General features: G+C 42.7%; 2 long non-coding RNA genes across 5 annotated transcripts in view; one reads left to right on the forward strand and one right to left on the reverse strand.

Annotated features, from left to right (window-relative positions):
• The window catches only part of LOC116071595, a 19,580-nt gene extending 2,854 nt beyond the window's left edge, over positions 1-16,726 (forward strand). The window contains exons 2-3 of the long non-coding RNA XR_004111010.1: positions 14,943-15,021; positions 16,427-16,726. This is a non-coding gene — a long non-coding RNA (uncharacterized LOC116071595). The remainder of the gene's footprint in view (positions 1-14,942; positions 15,022-16,426) is intronic.
• LOC116071564 overlaps positions 1-18,968 on the reverse strand; it is an 89,096-nt gene that overhangs the window by 14,646 nt on the left and 55,482 nt on the right. For all 4 annotated transcript variants that reach the window (XR_004110984.1, XR_004110990.1, XR_004110979.1 and 1 more), the window contains one exon: positions 12,703-12,825. This is a non-coding gene — a long non-coding RNA (uncharacterized LOC116071564). The remainder of the gene's footprint in view (positions 1-12,702; positions 12,826-18,968) is intronic.

Consider the following 18,968-nt stretch of genomic DNA (forward strand, 5'->3'; position numbering starts at 1 on the left):
TCAGGACTATTGGCTTTGATGTCCAGCAGGTCCTAACACCTACACCACACAGAATGGATATAGGATCAGATCCTGTACAAGTGAATATATTTAGTTAAAGAGAAAGATGAGAGGAGAGCCAGAACTCAGAGGCCCATCAGTGACCTGGCTTGTCTTTCTGTGGGTCTGTTTTGTTGTCTCATTCAATAAATAAACAACATTTAATAGTAAGAGACAGATAGAGACAAAAGTACATGAGACCTTAGCTATCTTTCCATCATAGCCCATTTCTATGTGTCTGAGTATCTGTGCTGACTCACGTGTGTGTGTGTGTGTGTATGTGTGTGTGTGTGTCTATGTGTATCTCTCTGTGTGTGAATGAGTGTAAAAGACAAAGATCAACCTCAAATATGATTCTTCAGTCACCATCTACATATCCCCTTTTTTGAGACAGGGTCTCTCATTGGGCTGAAGCTCACAAGTAGGCTAGTTTGGCTAGCCAGTGAACTCAAGGAATTGGCAAATCTTTATATCCAAACACTGAGATTACAAGCATACAACTACTCAGAAAACAACTATATATATATATATATATATATATATATATATATATATATATATTATGTGTGTGTGTATGTGTGTGTATGTGTGTGTGCATATGAATATCTCTCTCTCTCTCTCTCTCTCTCTCTCTCTATATATATATATATATATATATATATATATATATATATGGTGAGTTCTGAGGATCCAACTCAAGTCCTCATGCTTGCATGGCAAGCCCTTTGTTGACTAAACTGTTTTCTAAACTGTAATTGTACATTTATTCTAAACCCACCCTATCACTGTTCCTGAAGCAATCCTTCTAACATGCCTCTCTACCCTTTCTGAAGGTTTATGTGTCACTATTATTTTATGTTACACAATCAAGTTCCCTCTGACTCTCATTATATTGTGATAAATTACTTTTAAGATCTCAAAGACAAGCTACTGCATCTCTCCCCTCTCTCCTTAGATGCAGACAGGCATCCTAAGCAGTTGTTTAGAGCATCTCACCTGAATGTTGCCAGCCTTCTTGACATCACATCTGGGCCAGAATTAATGAGACAGTGCTTGCTGACTCCTGGAGGTGATTACATTTCCAGTGACAGCATGGTTCAGACAAAGCAGGTCTAACAAGATCCCATGATGCCCAGTGCCATCTTATAGAATCCTTAAGGACAGGAAGCAGGGTGAAGGCTGGAGGCTCCAACTGGCCCAGCACCTAAGAAGCCGTTGTCATCAGAACCCCTGTGTGCTTGGAGAGGCTGGGGTGATTACAGTAGGTGATGGCTAAGAAAGCCATAGACATCATGAATTTGTATAACTCTGAATTCCTACAAAAGTTCTATATCTACTCTTAATGCTGCCATTAGTACACTGATAGAGACTATGAGCAAGAAGGAATAAAGAATAGTTGGGGGTGAAGGGTGAGATGGTAGTAATTGAGTGGGCTGGGACTAATGGAGTAACCTGGAGACCATCAAGTGTCTTTTCTGAAGGGAAAGTGATGGCAAGAGAAAATCACCGTGTGAAGTACTTGCTGTTTGCCGCTGAGCTCTGTTCATGGTTCTAAGCCTGTATGATTTCGTCAGATTCTTACATGATTTGGATACGTAGGAACCTGTGCACAGCCCCAGGCAAATAGATTGCACACTGAAGAGTGATATAGTAAGACTGGGGAGCCTTAGCTTACTGGGAGACCTCCTGAGTGAACTATGCTGAGCCAGGAATCGATGCAAAAAGCAAGAGGAATTTATTGTTCCAACACGTTGGGGTCATCCTACACCCAAAGGAGAGATGGTGACTCCCGGCCCAGCAGCCCGTTTGGTCAGTCTTTATACAGTTTTTTCAGAACAGCAGCCATTAGGCAACAGGGTCTGCCCTGCAGAATGTTTTTATCTGGTCTAGGCCTCCCTCACCTGTAGGTAGCCAGTTATCGGAATGTTAATTAGCCTTCCCCTTCTGGAGGGGAGGGGTCTGGTGAAATTTTCCAAAGGGTCCTGAACTGACCTCTTCAATATCATGAATAGACCGTGGTATTGTATATGGCTGTATATTATAGGTGGATTAATATCATGCCTGATGCATATATGGGGTACATTGGGATTAAATAGGGCCATTTGTGAACAAGTGTCACTACAAACCAGCCTTACTAAAGAAATAACCATATTCCCCAGGAAGAGAAATTGGGAACAAAAGACACTAGATGTTTATGGAAAGAAAAGAAATCCACAGGGTCTACTCAGAATAGCATTTGGAAATGCAGACCAGCATACAGCCTATGAGGAAACAACAAATAAGTCTCCCTGTATGAGAGAGGAAGAAACTGCCTACGTGTCACAGCTGCTGGGGTCCAGGAGACCCAGCCCTCCAATCATCTTCTCCATCTAACTGGGTAATAGTCCCCCACCACAGCAGAGACTGCAAGGCAGTAGGAACTCATCAAGGTCGACCAGTTAACCAATGATTCTAATCCCAGTGAGTACCAGTGTGATAGCGCCACTGGCTGGGATATTGAAAAGATGCAAAAGCATTTATGGAAAAACATGATTTTATTACTTTCTGAGATGTGTTTCAAAATACTCATCTAGCTTTCTCAACCTTGTATCTAACACTGGTTAGGTGTTGTGCTGCATGATCCAGAGATCTGTGGTAACTATACTTTCAGGTTTGAATAGGTGAGTTTACTGGACATAGAGCAATCCAAAGTAAAAGGATAAATAGCAAATGACAGATGATATATAGAGATAGATAGATAGATAGTAGATAGATAGGTAGATAGATAGATAGATAGATAGATAGATAGATAGATAGATAGCAAAACTCCATCAAATCAGGTACTCAAAAACACCTGTCAGAAACCAACTGTGAATGCCCACTTAAGGCATTCACCTGGAGTTTCCAATGGAGCAACTGAGGCAGAGCAGAGTGTCCCCCAGCTGAAGCTTCCAAGAAGAAGAACAAACAGTAACAGATAGAGACAAGGCCATCAAATAGGGAGAGCTCACAGCATTCAGCAGAAATCGACTAGGGACGATAATAGAATCACAGAAGTGACAGGACATGTGCCCAGGAGACAGATAAGCAGCAATTAGCATAGCTAGTTAAATACTAAAGTGAGTTGCCTGCATATTATCCTGTGGCTCCCAATTTTTCTTTAAAAGATTTATTTATTATTATAAATGAGTATACAGAAGAGGGTATCAGATTTCATTATGGGTAGTTGTGAGCCACCATGTGGTTGCTAGGATTTGAACTCACAACCTTTGGAAGAGCAGTCAGTGCTCTTACCCACTGAGCCATCTCACCATCCCTGGTTCCCAACTTTTAACCATATATGAATATCACTTCTAAAGCCTGGATACCCATACATGACAGTAGTTCATCCGTGTGGGTTCTCATTCTGTCTGTTGGGTAAGGGATTTTCTCAACAGTCCCCAGGAAATTCCCATCAGCCTCCAGGGTCAAATAACCATAACGTGTGAGAGAACATGATATAACACTGGTAAGACTGAGAATGAGGGAGAAATCTTGTGTAGCAACTAAAACTTGTTCAGAATCCTGAATCATGGAATCTAAACAATGTTGGCCAGACAAGAGCATCCTGGGTAGAAACAAGGAATGGAGGTATTGTACATTAGAGTTGGAAATTGTGTTTTGAACTAGGGAGATTAAGACTATATTTCAGATTGGAGACATAAATTCTGTAGTAAAAGGCTATATTTCAGATTGGAGACATAAATTCTATAGTTAATGTGATGTATTGTGTATTTGGAAAATCCTATAAGGGAATAATTTAAATCATCATTTAAAAAAACAGTTGGGTAAGGTAATACATTAATTAGCTTGATTTATACATTTTCCTTTTTTTATTTTTAAAATTATGTGCATACCTGTTTGTGGTATATGCATATATAAGGGTACCCACAGAGACCAGAGGTAACTGTCTCTGCCCACTGAGAGATGGAGTAATGAGTGATTGTTAGCCATGTGACATAGGTACTGGGAACCAAATGTACATCCCCTGTAAGAGTAGTACATGCTCTTAATCCCTGAACCATCTCTCCAGCTCTATACAAACTCATATTTAAAACATCAGGCTGTCAATGACACATTGATAGAATTGTCACTTCTTTAATGTATTGACATCCATTAAAATTTCCAAAGTTTGAGGACAAAGTTGGTCATCAAATTGGTGCGTGTTTTCTGAGTAGCAGCCACAGGCAGAGGAAGGGGCAGAGTTTGAAAGGCAAAGAAAGATGGTGGCTCAATTGTGAATAGTAATGCCTGTGTCCTGTTGGTACAAGGAATAGCCTGGTGAATATAAAAGGACACAGAGAGCAAGAGCTGGCCACCTATCCAAGAAGCAGCAAGTAGCATTCACAGCACAGCTGTAAAGACTGGCAGTACAAGCTCAAGCCAAGATTCTATCTTTAAAACTATTTCAAAAAGGTGCTCAGGTTTGGGTCCTTGTGTCCTTGGAACTACTGTTATTCTTGGAATCCTTACTCTTGGGGTTAAGAGCTTGTGTCCTTGGATCTCCTTGATTCAAAGACTATCATCTTCCTCTTTCTTGGAAATCTTTTTATTTCCTGCTTCCTTTTGAAGGACTTATAAAGAAGACAAGTAGAAGCAGGAAGCTGGGGTCACTAGAGGTTTCGGAAATTTAGAGATGAGAGTCAAAATATCTTAAATGAAACCTGTTCGATGTTGGGGGTCAGGAATGTCTGTTTTCTCCCTCCTAGGGTGTCCATCAAGATCATAACAAAGGTCATTGTTGGTGCTGCCAAACACGGTCAGGTGAGAGACTAGGGACAGGACACACCAGACATAGTAAGCTGGCTCCTGACGCGTGGCCTCCTTTGTTACGTGGAGTACTCTACCCATCAGGTGGGGATGGAGCAGAAGATGATGGAGAAAGAGCTCAACAAACAACTCAAAAGGGGCTGATGTGTTTGCTTGTTTCTTCCATCAAAAACTTGTCTAGTTTCTACCCAAACTGAAGGCAAAGAGGACCAGGAACAAAACAAAATACATAGATGAAATTCAAAACAATTTAAGTGAGACAGCGAGACCTCCAGTCCAAAACATAGTGAGAAATGTGTGTGTGTGTGTGTGTGTGTCTGTATGTGTGTGTCTGTATGTGTGTGTGAGTGTATGTGTGTATGTATGTGTCTCTGTGTGTGTGAATGTCTGTATCTATGTGTGTCTGTGTGTATATGTGTGTGTCTGTGTGTGTGTCTGTGTGTATGTCTGTATATCTGTCTGTGTGTGTGTGTCTGTGCTGTGTGTGTGTGTGTCTGTGTGTGCATCTGTGTGTGTATCTGTGTTTGTGTGTGTGTATCTGTGTGTGTGTCTATGTATGTGTGTGTGTCTGTGTGTATTGTGTGTCTCTGTGTATGTGTCTGTATGTGTGTCTGTGTGTGTGTGTCTGTGTGTGTATGTCTGTGTGTGTGTGTCTGTGTGTGTGTGTCTGTGCTGTGTGTGTGTCTGTATGTGTATGTGAGTGTATGTGTGTATGTGTGTGTCTGTGTGTGTGTGAATGTCTGTGTGTATGTGTGTCTGTGTGTATATGTGTGTGTCTGTGTGTGTGTCTGTGTGTGTGTGTGTGTGTCTGTGTGTATGTCTGTATATCTGTCTGTGTGTGTGTCTGTGCTGTGTGTGTATGTGTGTCTGTGTGTGTGTCTGTGTGTGCATCTGTGTGTCTGTGTGTGTATCTGTGTTTGTGTGTGTGTATCTGTGTGTGTGTGTATCTGTGTCTCTGTGTCTGTGTCTAGATATGTGTGTGTTCTGTGTGTATGTATCTCGGTCTGTGTGTCTATGCATGGGTGTGTGCATGCTTTGTCTGTCTGTCTGTCTGTCTATCTGTCTGTCTGTCCGTTTGTCTACCATCACTAGGGTGGTAGAAATAACAAGGGCTACAGGTTTGCCCAGAGGTAATGCCAACCAAAGGAACCGCAGATTATCAGGAAGGCAAGATGACTCCAGTTTAAGTCACTCACCTAACAGAACTTCCTAGAATGAGATCAGAAGCCCCGGCTGCACCTTGGAGGCTGTCTCCATTGCGGTGACACCAGCTGCTGTACACAGTGCCCTGCCAGAGTGAATGTCTACAGGTTTAGGTGAGCTCTTCCGGTGTGTTTGCTTTGGGCCAAATGGGGATGTAAAGTAAGACGATGATCTGACCACCCAGGTCGGCCTTGATGCTCTCAGTCCCTGGTAAGAAAGGACATTCTGAGGGAGTCCCAGCCTATCTAGTGCGCATCCTCTGTAGATCCAGGATATCTAGAGCAGAGTTCATGCTTTTGACAGCACCACCTGCCCTGCTCAGGGCTCGACACCTACACCAGCATAGTTTTGAGATACAGATTTCAGCCACTACTCAGAATTCAGAATTTCACCTAGCCCCATCCTCCCAGCAGAGCAGACCAGTATCAAGTCACTCTCTGGATTATGTTCGGCAGCTGACTAGAGTTAAATTTCCTTTCTCCCTTACTAGCTCTTGAGCTTCCCACGGGCTCCTCTCTGGGCTGGTCTACAGCTCTCTGGTCTAGTAACGGTCCACCGAAATGCAGAACTCTTATTCCTAACCTTCCAGGGAGCCAGCATGTTGTAGTCTCTCATTTTGTGCCTATCCAGACTTATCCTGTGTGCACCCATCTTCTTCTTGTGAGCAGAGTTAGGAGACGATGTACTTCAGCCCTAGGCCTGGAATGCTGTGGACAAACCTACCAGGGGGGTTGGCTGCCTGCCTACCCTGACTTCCAAGAATTGCTTACCTCCAATTCCCATGGACCCTGCTCATCTTCTGGCACGGCTTCTGTTTGCAGCACTTGGTGCCAAGTGTTTGTGAGAAGGAGCATGGAGAAGGCTTGACGTCTCACACTTGAGCTCTCCCTAACAGCTGGCCCCACCCTGGCAGACACATTCACTTCCAAACCTGTTTCTTTCCTGCCTCCATTGTCCTGGTGCCAGGAGAGCTCCACCGTCATGAGAAGCCCTGGGTCAAGAGAAGCCCGTATGGGAAAGCACTGATGAAGGGGCTTCCTGGGGATTGGAACTGAGGACACCCAGAGAGGAAAGGTGTCACATGCCTTGCTTATAGATTTTATGTGATAACACACACTTATGTTTAAATGGACCAGTTATCAGTTCTGCTCAATTGCCCTATAGTGGGTAAGCTAGAGGATTCAGACAGTCAAATCTTACCCACATGGATGGTATAGCTATCTCACTCCACGTCAAGAAACTAGAGGAAGCTAGGTCCTCCTTCCCTGGGGTTGTCTCAGGAGTGGCTTGGATCATAGAGATGTGCACACAGAGCCTGTTTTGCTGAAACATAAGCTGGTTTCAGAGAATCGAGATGGAAGAGCATGCATGAGTAGTGAGTGACCTTGAACTTACCCCTGCCCAGTAGATATGCCCATAGTCAAGACCTTCATCAGTGTACCCAGTCATATGAGTCACTATACATGGTGGGAAAGCTATGGAATGCGATGGGCCCTTTCCCACAATGGTGGGGATGTTAGTAGGAGCTTCCTCCTCTATGAGCTAGGGACATGATTTATCTGGAGCAAATGCCACAGCAACAATAGAAACAACCTCACCTCCTGTGCTATGAACTAGTGGCCTTTTGTCCTCCTTGTGAGTCATAGTTAGCAAAATGTGGCCAAGAAAAGTCCCGTGATAGAAGCCGAGGTGAACAACCTCTAGGGCTGCTTCATTCTTTCCCCTATCCTTACCCTGTGCATGTGAGTGCGTCCTCATGGGAGTCAGGGGACTCCTGACAGTGACTGACCCCAAGCAGAGTGACAGATTGGCACGTAGGCAGAGAAGATCAAGTTCTGTGAAAAGCTGACCAGCTAGAAGTTTTCTCTGTTCTCAGGTCGGTCTCTCTCTCTCTCTCTCTCTCTCTCTCTCTCTCCCCCTCTCTCTCTGAGTGTGTGTGTGTGTACTTTTTCAACCTACTGCTTCATCAAAAGGCCACATATGTCTTGAGATCTGCCAGTGTTTCTGGGGTTCAGACACTCTTGCTGTAAGATCAAAGCAGCATCTATGAGCTCAAGAAAAGCCAAGACGGGTGAAGCGACAAGCCTTCATCAGGCCCAGCACTCTGGAGGTAGAGCTCTGTGAGTTCAGTGCCAGCCTGGTCTACATATTGACCCTGTCTCAAAATAAAAACAAAACAGAGAGAGAGAGAGAGAGAGAGAGAGAGAGAGAGAGAGAGAGAGAGAGAGAGAGAGAGAGAGAGAGAGAAAGGTGGGTGAGAGAGAGAGAGAGAAAGAACGAATGAACATTTGAAGGTTCTGGTCATGCCTTCCCTGAGGCCACCCTCAAAAGCACTGAACATGATTAACATTAGCAGAAGACAGGTTTTCATTCAGTATTCTGGAAAGAAAATAAAAACCAGACTATATGCCTGATTACCCAAGGCAGGGATATAGAAAACAGGTTCTTGGTGTAACCTGTGCTTATTAAGAGTTACCTAGGGGGAAGGGGGCCCAACTTTATGTTTGCTAATCTAGTGGGCAAACTTACACTACCATTAAAAGCTTCATAAAGTTTCCTCTGTGTGTGTGTGTGTGTGTGCGCACAAGCACATATGTACATGTTCACATACTTGTGTGTATATGTGCACGTACATATAGAAGCCAGATATTGATTCCCGGTTTCACTCATCAAATAGGTACCACACACATTGTTTTTCAGACAAGACTGGAATTCACCAGTTTGACTAGGTTGGCTGACCAGCAAGACCCATGGATCTGTCTCTTTGCCCTGGGATTGCAGATGTCAACCACCTCACTGGACTTTATGTGGGTCCTGGAGTTTTCATTCAGGTTCTCGTGCTTCCCATGTAGAAGCCCAGTGACCAGGCAGGAGCTGGCTTTAGGCATGTGCAGGGAAGGGGCTCTTCCTGAGGTCTAATCCTCAAAACGTGACACCATTTCCTGTGTGTTTTCTTTTCCCTGAAGTGTTAAAATTGTACTCCCAAGACTAGCAATGGGAGTTCCACCTCTGAGCTTCTAGAGATGCCAGTCTCAGGCCCATCTAAGTCCCATTAACTAGAAACTATGGGCCCAGAGAGGCCAACAATCTGTGCAAACAAGCGCTCCAGGAAGGTTCCCTAGATATATTTGAAAAACATTTTTCCCCCTAGGGCAGCTGATCCTCTCCTCTAACTCCTATGACTGATAAGTGGGCCAGAGGCCAAGCCATGATCAATTCAGTTAAATTTTTCATTATTGAAAAGTTTTTAAGTCACTCTTGGATCCCACTCTTGGTGATTAGAATTCATAGAGAAAACCAAGTCCTCTGGAAATTGACATTTCCTGAGTCCCCACAGCTATATCTTGTCTTCATTACACACCGGGGTTCTGTAAAGTCATGTGCTATCCTTGGCTTGGTTTCCTTTGCCGAACAGCTCTCTGCTGCCATTGCTATAATAAGATCCATTGAAAGAGATACCAAATGCTTTGTTAACGCTCTGTTCATTGATGTTGAGATGGTGTCAAAGGCAGTCATCAAGTTCTTCTGAAAGGTCTCTTTGTCCCCTTGTGTGTCACCCAGAGCTCACCTATTCACACCCTATGAGCTCAGCTCCATTAGCTGGTTGCATTGTCATCTGAGTGAAATTGGATAAATGAAAGGTCTGTTCTCTTTCGGCTCCATCTCCAGTGAGTTAGTTACTGCATCTTCCACCTTAGAGATCTCAAAGATCTCTTTCATGTGTCAACTAAGCAGGGGATGTCAGTAAGGTCCAGGCAGGAGGGTGGTACTCTTCCTGATGCTGTGGTTTAGTCTTCTATCCTTCTCACAATGAGCAGTATAGAGAGACAAGAAAAGCACTGGGGACGTAGGAGAGAAAGCCTGAGAAAGGAAGTCTGCCTTGGCTGTCCTGTCAAGGAGACAGAAAACTACCGATAAAGCCCAACTTGCCTGCACAAATGAGGTGAGTTTTCCAAAAGACATCTTTCTGAGGACAGCAAATAAACTTGTGCTTATTTAAGACCAAGATGATGTGTAATTGAGTTAAATAATGCCCCTCAAAAAAATCCACCTTACAGCTTTGCTTGCTAAACTTCTATTCTTGCTGCAAACTAGATAGCTGTATCGGCTACTTTTCTGTTGTGATAAAACTCCATGACCAAAAGCAATCTATAGATAAATTTATTTTGGCTTATGGATTAAGAGGGAGGAAGGGTTGGTCATGGAGAGGACCCATAGCAGCAGACAGGCACGGTGGTAGGAATAAGAAGCTGAGACAGAATGTCTTCATCTCCAACACAAACAGAGAGGAAAGTAGAAGTAGGGTGAGATTATGAGCCCTCAAAGCCTACCACAGTGACGTATCACCTCCCACAAAGGTACAACCAATTCAACGGTACCACAGATTAAGGGCCACATGTGAAATAGCAGAGTCTATGAGGAATATTTCTCATTCAAATCACCATAGTCTTTGAGCAATGTTAAAGAGGTGGGAGTATGGGCCGGGTGATGGTGGCGCACGTCTTTTATCCCAGCACTTGGGAGGCAGAGGCAGGTGGATTTCTGAGTTCGAGGCCAGCCTGGTCTACAGAGTGAGTTCCAGGACAGCCAGGGCTACACAGAGAATCCCTGTCTTGAAAAACAAAAACAACAACAACAACAAAAAAAAAAGAGGTGGGAGTATTAGCAACATTTAGAGATGTAATTTAGAAAGCCACAGATTGTCCATATCCATTTTACATGCACACGCAGGCATGTGGATACACACACACACACACACACACACACACACACACACTTGAGAAATGCACACTGATCTCCTCTCCCTCTCTAAATTTATTTATCATTGCACCCAAGAGTTTGTGTGGGCATGCCACAGCAGGTGTGTAGTCTCAGAGAACAGCTATCACTCCTTTCCCAGTGAATTCTGGGTATTAAGCTTGGTGTGTCAAGCTTGCATGGCGGGTTCTCTTACGCGCTGAGCTATTTCACCAACCCTCTTTGCTTCCTATTGACTTACTCCAAAATGCATTGTTTTGTAGAAACAGCTGTTTGGTTGTTTGGTTGCCTTGGGGAGAGGTAGCTGAAGCGAAGCCTTTAGCAGCTGCCTTCCAGTATATGTCCCCATCACAGGTGACAGTACCATCTGTGACTCCAGGCTGCGTGTGGCCTTTTTTTTTTTAACGAAAAAGTTCCCATTGATATTTACCTGTGTCCACATCTCAGGTAAAGCCTGATAGAAGTTGTGGCGGTTTGAATGAGAAATGGCTCCCATAGGCTCGGGTATTTGAACACTTGGCCCCCCAGTTGGTGACAGTGTTCAGGAGGCTGTAGACTCTTTAGAAGGTGCAGCCTTGCTGGAGGAGGTGCATGTGTATGGAATGAGCTTTGAGACTTTGTAGCCTCGCCCCACTTCCTGGCTTATCTCTCTGCTTCCTGCGCGTGCAGTTTAAATGTGCTCTCTTAGCTTCCCGCTCCACTGCCTGCTCACAGGCTTCCTTTGCCACTGTGGACATCTGGCTTTCTAGAATCATAAACCAAGATAAACTCTTTCTTTTATAAGTTTCTTTTGGTCCTGGTGTTTTATCGACCACAACAGAGAGGTAACAAATATATGCGTTCTCTGAGAGCCCACCACACTCACAGCAGGGTTTGATGTCAGCACAACCTCATTGCTCTACGCTATATTTCTCGAGAATTGTTTCTGTGCTCATTGCTACCAGGGTTTCTATCTGACTAGATATGGAGTAAGGTACCCAATATTAACATTTCTTTCAAAAATTTGGATTGATTCATTGATTGATCTATTGGTTGTGTTTGTGTATTGGTTGTGTATATGTGGGGGGGTGGGGAGAGAGAGAAAGAGAGAGAGAGAGGGAGAGAGAGAGAGAGAGAGAGAGAGAGAGGTTTGTGTGAGTGCCATAGCAGAGCATGTGTGTGGGCGTCAGAGGACAACTTGTATGAATCATTTCTCACTCTTTCCTTCATGTGGTCCCCAGGGATTGAACTCAGGTCTTCAGGCTTGGTGGCAAGTGCCTTTTCTCAAAGAGTTATCTCATCATCCTGAGAATTGATATTATTTCAATTGACAAATCACAATGGTGTTCTATATATGGAGTTTGGCGTGATCTTTTTATATATGCTTAAAATATAAGGTGATTAAATCAAACTCATAAATCCACACTTTACCTTACTTCCTTGATAGTTTGTAAGATGGTTACTATGCCATCATCTTTTTCAGGCAAGTATTCTTTTCAAATTTTGATTATCTTATGATAATTGTACAAGCTTTGAGAAAGTAGTATATTATTTAATACAAATATACAGCATGTACTGATAGAATACATCCATATTTTATTATTCTGTTTTAACAATATATAATTTGCCTAAATCAACATACAATGGTGGACTTCACTTTGATATTTTTATGTACACATGGAGTCACCTACATTATCTTCAGTATCCTTCCTTCTGCCTCCTGCACCTGAACCTCTTCCTCCCCTTATTTTTCTATAATTTCCCCCTTCTACTTTTATATCTTTATATTTCTAGATCCTACATGAGTAGAATCTAGTCTTGCCTTTCTGAATCTGGCATATTCTGCTTTCTGTGATGACCTCCATTGGCATCCTGCAATGCTCTGCTTTGTTCGTCTTTGTAAAACTAGAACTGGTACATATAGACTTTCCTTACCCGGTTGTCCGGTCTCAGGCATGTAAGCTGATTCCATAAGTTGGCATATGAATACCGTTGCAATGAACACAGTGTGTAGGCATCTGTATTATATTCCAACGTGGTTCCCTCTAGGAGTCATACCTGAGAATGATATAGCGGAACCATATGATAATTCCATTTTTCATTTCTTAAGAAGTCCCTGTACTGATTTCTACAATGAATGAGTATAAATGGCAGTCTCTCTGGGAGCACATAAAAGCCCTCCCTTTCCATGTACTCTCACTGGCATTTGTTGGTTTCTGTTTCCTTGATGACAGCCATTCAGAGAGTGAACTAGAATCTCAATGTAGTTTTGATATGCAGTTCCCCAAGGCTACAGATGTTAAACTCCTCCCTCTGCTCCTCTCTCTCTCTCTCTCTCTCTCTTTGTGCGTGCGCGCGTGTGTGTGTGTGTGTGTGTGTGTGTGTGTGTGTGTGTGTGTGTATGTACTGATTGATTAGTCATTTTTACTTATTTTTAAGAAATTTATCTTTTGTTTATTTGTTCGTGTATTGATTAGGTTATCTGAGCTTTTTGGTCTACTTGTGTCTGTTTGTTTGTCTGTATTGAATTTAACTTGGATACATTTGCAGGTCAGTCCGATGTTTCTGGTCCAGGGATGGAACTGTAAGCCTGACTGCTATAGGCTAGCTAATGGGAATGTGCAAACTCTCTCTCTCTCTGATTTTTGCAACCTTGTTACCATTTTATTCCCAGTGCAGTGTTTCATTCATATCCTTAGAACAGCAGATCTACTGTTGCCTAGCAACTGTGATGGATGAGAAAAGGTGATCCAGACTTGTTCACATTTTCCTAACTTTCATTTGGTACAATGACTGACTTGGCATCAGGAAAACAATTTACTGCTTTGCCCAAAGTGAAGTCTGTGGAGCATGTTAAAACCACACAGTGACCTTTAGAAACACAGCACACCCCACGGTATTTACTTATAGACACCTAAACACATGTAATAAGATTATAGATCAGCCTCATTTAAGATAAAGTTTGCTGGGGGAGATCGAAATTGCTCCCCATGGGACTAAAATTAGATACAAAGCAATTAACTTTAAGCAACCAAAAAAAATTGGCTCTATAAAAATTCCATTTCAAAATAGCTTTTAAGTGTGAGCTCTATTACCAGGCACCTTTACTACGTGAGAGACAAGCACATCTCTGGAGATGGAAACCACAAACTCAATTTTGAGTACTACCTCAGATGTGGAAATTAAGCCAGCCTTGGATTTGACCTCTTACAAGGGTCAGTTGTTTCCACAGTCTGGAACTCTCAAAGCTCCCCTATACCCAGAAAAGTAAGCCTTCTCATTCTTGAAGATAAATAGATTTGAGGTTTCAGTTAGACTGATGGTCTGGCTATGCAATATTAAACACATTCAACTTTATTCTCTTTCTTTCTATGTGCAAGGGTTTTAGATAACTTTCATGGGGAGCCAAAAGTTTAGCACAATGGAGCTTTATTTTTGGAATATATGACCTTAATGGATATGTAGAAAACAAATAGCAAGTAACAGATTATATACTAACAAACTGATTTATGGCAGAAACATTAATATTTTGAGAGAGTGTCTTACATATCTTGACTAACCTCATACTCACTATGAAGCTAAGGATTTTATTGAACTTCTGATCCACTTAATTCTACCTCTTGGGTGCGGAGATGGCAAGTATGAACCTCCCAAACATGATTATTTTTAAGGTGGTGCTGGAATCAAACCCAGGTCTTCCTGTGTGCTCATTCAATACTGTATTAGTATGTTATACCCTCAACTGGAGTGTTAGTAACTTTGTAAATGGTCATAAAGTGAATGCCACTACTTTAAGGTGTAAAACAAACCAGAGAAACACAAAGAAATTAAATACTCATAACCTCATAGCCTGACACTTGCTAGGATTTTTGGAAGCATTCTTCTCATTCTACATGCCTTTACATGCATGCGTGTCTATATTCCCAACATGACATCTCTCATGTATCATATTCATTGAATAATATTAGCAAGATGCCCAAAGAGATGACAAGAGAGAATATACAAGTGTGTTCCAGCTAGAAGACCAAGGAGGCACTGGAGAGTAGGATCGAAGTGGCTCAGTCCTTGTGGGCCTTAAAAGTTCAACAGAGTACTCCAGAGGGAAAAGTGAGGCACCCTGCTGCCAGCAGACATATAGATCCTGCATGTATAATTACTGCTTCTTGTTTTCTCAGAAAAGTGCCAAAAACAAACACTGCGGAGAAGACAATCCCTTCAGTAAACATTACCAGGAAAATTAGATGGCCGACAGAGGTGAGTGAACCCAGTTTCTACATTTCATTTAACAAGCATCAGTTCCAAGTAAATCAAAGATTTGACTCATTTGTAAGAAAAATACACAGGCAAGTCTGAAAACCCTAGAATGTTGCGGGGAACAAGGACTATATCTGAAATGAAACTAAAGGTCACTCATCTTCCACTCTAGAAAAGTATTTGTTTATGTTCTGCCTATGTCCTAAAGAGCTGAGTGAGGCTGAGTTTAAAAGTAATGGACCAATATGCTTGACAGAAGAAGTCTCTAAACAGCACAGCATTCGGGCTGTGGCATGGCTGTTACTTACTCACTTTAGCCAAGTTTATAATGGAAGAAAACGGAAGGTAAAGTGGGGAGGCCCCAGCAAGTGTCATGGCAGGCAGGAAAACTATCCATGAAGAGGTAAGAATGAACATTGTTCAGCCTGATTTAGGCTGGATCGAAGTTCTCGAAGACTCTCATGCCAGGTGGCTTATTGCCATCATATTTAAACATCATAGAATTTGGGGAAAAGTTTCCAGGTGACAATCATTCGGATTCCAGGTGCACAACAAAGCTGAAAGTAGGACTACATAGAAACTCTTTTGCAAAGCACATGTGACCATGAAGATGGGCTCTCTAGCTGAAAGGACTGGGATCTTTTATTGTCTCTGATTGAGATCGCATCAAGGTCACCAGACCATAAAACACATGTGACAAAATATAAGGATTGGTTCTATTAAGTGAGAGTTAAAGATAAAGGTCTAGGGGGGGAGAGTCTAAGATAGACATTCTGGGGATTTGGGTCTGGTTCTACAGATAGCAAAAGGCTATCAGGTCATTAACAATATCTATTCCCAGATTTCTGGGTAGAAAAAAGGTATTTCCTCCTTTGAGAAAATACCCCCACATGATTGAGATTTCTGGTCTTCCTAGTGCTTACGTGTGAATAGAAGGACCTTTGTGCCCCCAACAGTAGAATGTAGGGAATACCATCTTTTTGGTGAGCAAAGAGTATGGAGGTATATAAAGATGCACATCAGCAGTGTAGGTGTGAACAGTATGCACATAAGAGACAAAGCAGTGTGTGTGTGTGTGTGTGTGTGTGTGTGTGTGTGTGTGTGTGTGTACAGCATGAACTCTGCTTTATTTAAGTACCACTTAGAAAAACAGTTTGCAAGAGGGCAATGGGAAATATTCATTGGGAGCAAAGCCTTACTCATAAGGCTCTAGTCTGCAGAAATAAAAACCCATTTGAAAATTACTCATTAGAAAGTAGAGTTGGTCCTCACCTGGTGGTGATGTTTAGGGAAGTTGTGGAAATGTTCAGGGGCATGGAACCTCTTTGTAGACATAGGACAATAAGGAGAGGTCTTATGGGTCCTGATTCTAATCCAAGTTCTCTATGATTTCTGATCTATCGAGATGGAAGAAGCTACCACTTACGCCTGACCCCACCGATGGAAGCTACTGTCACTACCATGTCTCCATGCCTTGCCATGAATCTCTAAGCCAGACTAAGTCCTTCCCTAAGTTGCTTCTATCAGGTTTTATGTTATAGACAGAAGAAAAGTAACGAATGCAAAGACTAACCACCCCGTAGTACCACCAACATCTCCATGAGAAACTGTCTGTGAGGGATTTTAAAAGCTCTCTTCAACTTTTCTGTGCATAGAACTGTGAGACCAATTTGGATCAGGTTACTTATTGTTTTTAACATATTTTCCAAAGCTACTTGAGTCTGAGAAGTTTGTAATTCATTTTTATGTTTTTCAAAACAATTGCATAATGAAAGATTTACCCTTGAGTGAGAGCTTACTAAGTGGAAATAATTGGAGTAGAAGTTTGAAGAACCCAGGGCTTGAAAATGATTCATTTAGACCAGAAGAGTCAAGGAGAACCCTATTACCTCCTACAACACAGTAACTCAGCAGGATTAAGATGTTCACATGTCTTAGGTTTCCAGAATTTGACCTCAGGAAAAGGAAGGGGGAAAAACAATATTGAAACCCATGCTGGGATTTCACAGGTGGGATTAAACACACAGGAGAGACTCCACTGGTTTCCTTGAAGGGGCAGGTGGGAAAGGGCTGCCTTAAAATTTGAAACTTGTTTTCATCATAGGCTACCAAGTTAATTTTCATGTAGCTTATCATGAATTTAGGATGTAGTCCAGGATGACCCAGTCTTCCTGCTTCCATGCCACAAGTTCTACAATTACAGCTATGCACTGTCACACCTTGCTTATGCAATGCCAGAGACCAAACCCAGAGTTTCATACATGCTACATGAGAGCTCTACCACCAGCGCAACATTCCTAGCTCCCTGATTAACTCCTATAACACTATTGTTGAATAAGAAATTATTCCTTCCATTCCCTTAGCTGGGCTGCTTTGTCTGGCCTCAATAGGAGAGGGTGCACCTATCCCTGCAGAGGAGAGATTTGATGTATCAGGGTGGGCAAATACCCAGGGGAGCCTCCAACCTCCCAGAGGGGGAGGGTAAAGGGGATAAGGGGAGGGACTGTGTGAGGCAGAGACTGGGAGGGGGCAGTGATCAAGATGTAAAGTGACTCAATAAACAAAGTAATGGGAAGAAAGAAAGAATGAAAGAAAAAAGAAAGGGAGGAAGGAAGGAAGGAAGGGAGGAAGGAAGGAAGGAAGGGAGGAAGGAAGGAAGGAAGGAAGCAATGATTCTCAGGAGTGAGTTATTGGAGAGAACCCTTGGCCTACAAGCATTGATGTTCTTGTTAACCTGAGGTCATAGATGTTGGTGGTCACTTCTAGAATTGAAAAGAACCATACTTGGGAGCCTCATCTCATGAGTACAGTTCTCAGGATATACATGTATACAGCATCAGTTTCTGACCACCCATGTTTTCTCGGGACATCTTTTCCCTTTTCTCGGGACATCTTTTCCCTCCTAAATGTCCAGAATATTATTTGCAAATATTTGTGATCCTTTTGCCTCTACCTCAGTCCTGAAGCTGATGATGAATAAGGGGCTTTTTAAGATGTATCTGAATGGACAGCTCCTACTGACTCCTGAAGTCATCTATGATGGGAGGGTTTGGTGTTACCATGATTTTATTATAACCATTACTTACCTGCAGAACACGGTGGGCAAGAAGTTACACTGGGATCACAAGAGTTGCTGCTGTGTAAGCAATCTTGGATCTTTGTCTTAAGACACAAATATGTTGCTTGTGTAGGTCACTGGAGTGGTAGATAGTATGTGACTAATAAAGAAAATGCCCAACAGTGTGTCTGACGCATTGAAGGAAGTGGATGCAGACAAGCATGCTGAGATGCACACAGGAAGCAGGCTTTCTCAGAGGGAGGAGGCCCCTAACACACCCATGATGGGGAACACACTGTTACTGTGTGTGTACACAAAGGGCCCAAATCACTCCCTCCTGCTGGACCAGTGGCAAAACAGAGGTGCCACTCCCTAGCCCTGGATCATCAAGCTGTATAGTTTACCAACTATCTGTTTTGAAAAATACAAAGCAGTATAGGGGAATGCCAGAGCCAATAAGTGGGAGGGGGTGGGGTGGCAGGCATGGGGAGGGGGAGGCAACAGAGGTTTGTTCTTGTTGTGTTTGTTTGTTTGTTTGTTTGGGTTTTGGAGAGGAAACTGGGAAAGGAGAAATTTACATGTAAATAAAGAAAATATCTAAAAAAAAAAGAAAGAAAGAAAGAAAGAAAAATACAAAGTAAAGAGACCACAGTTTGTTGGTGTGGCATCAATTTCCTTCAAGAATTCCAAACTAAACATCTGTTCTTATCTTTTCTCAGAGTCTCACATTAAAGCCTGGCTACCTTGAACTACCTGCTCTCTCACCTGTCCTGAATTCTAGGTTTACTGGTTCTCACCAACAAGCCCAGAGCTTCGGAAGCTCTTTCTTCCGAAGAGCAGGCTATGTCAGGGAATGTATATATTGCTGTGCATGCCTTCTTGGCTGGGT

This window comes from Mastomys coucha, unplaced genomic scaffold (assembly GCF_008632895.1).
Source record: "Mastomys coucha isolate ucsf_1 unplaced genomic scaffold, UCSF_Mcou_1 pScaffold1, whole genome shotgun sequence".
In the NCBI taxonomy this organism is placed as follows: domain Eukaryota; kingdom Metazoa; phylum Chordata; class Mammalia; order Rodentia; family Muridae; genus Mastomys; species Mastomys coucha.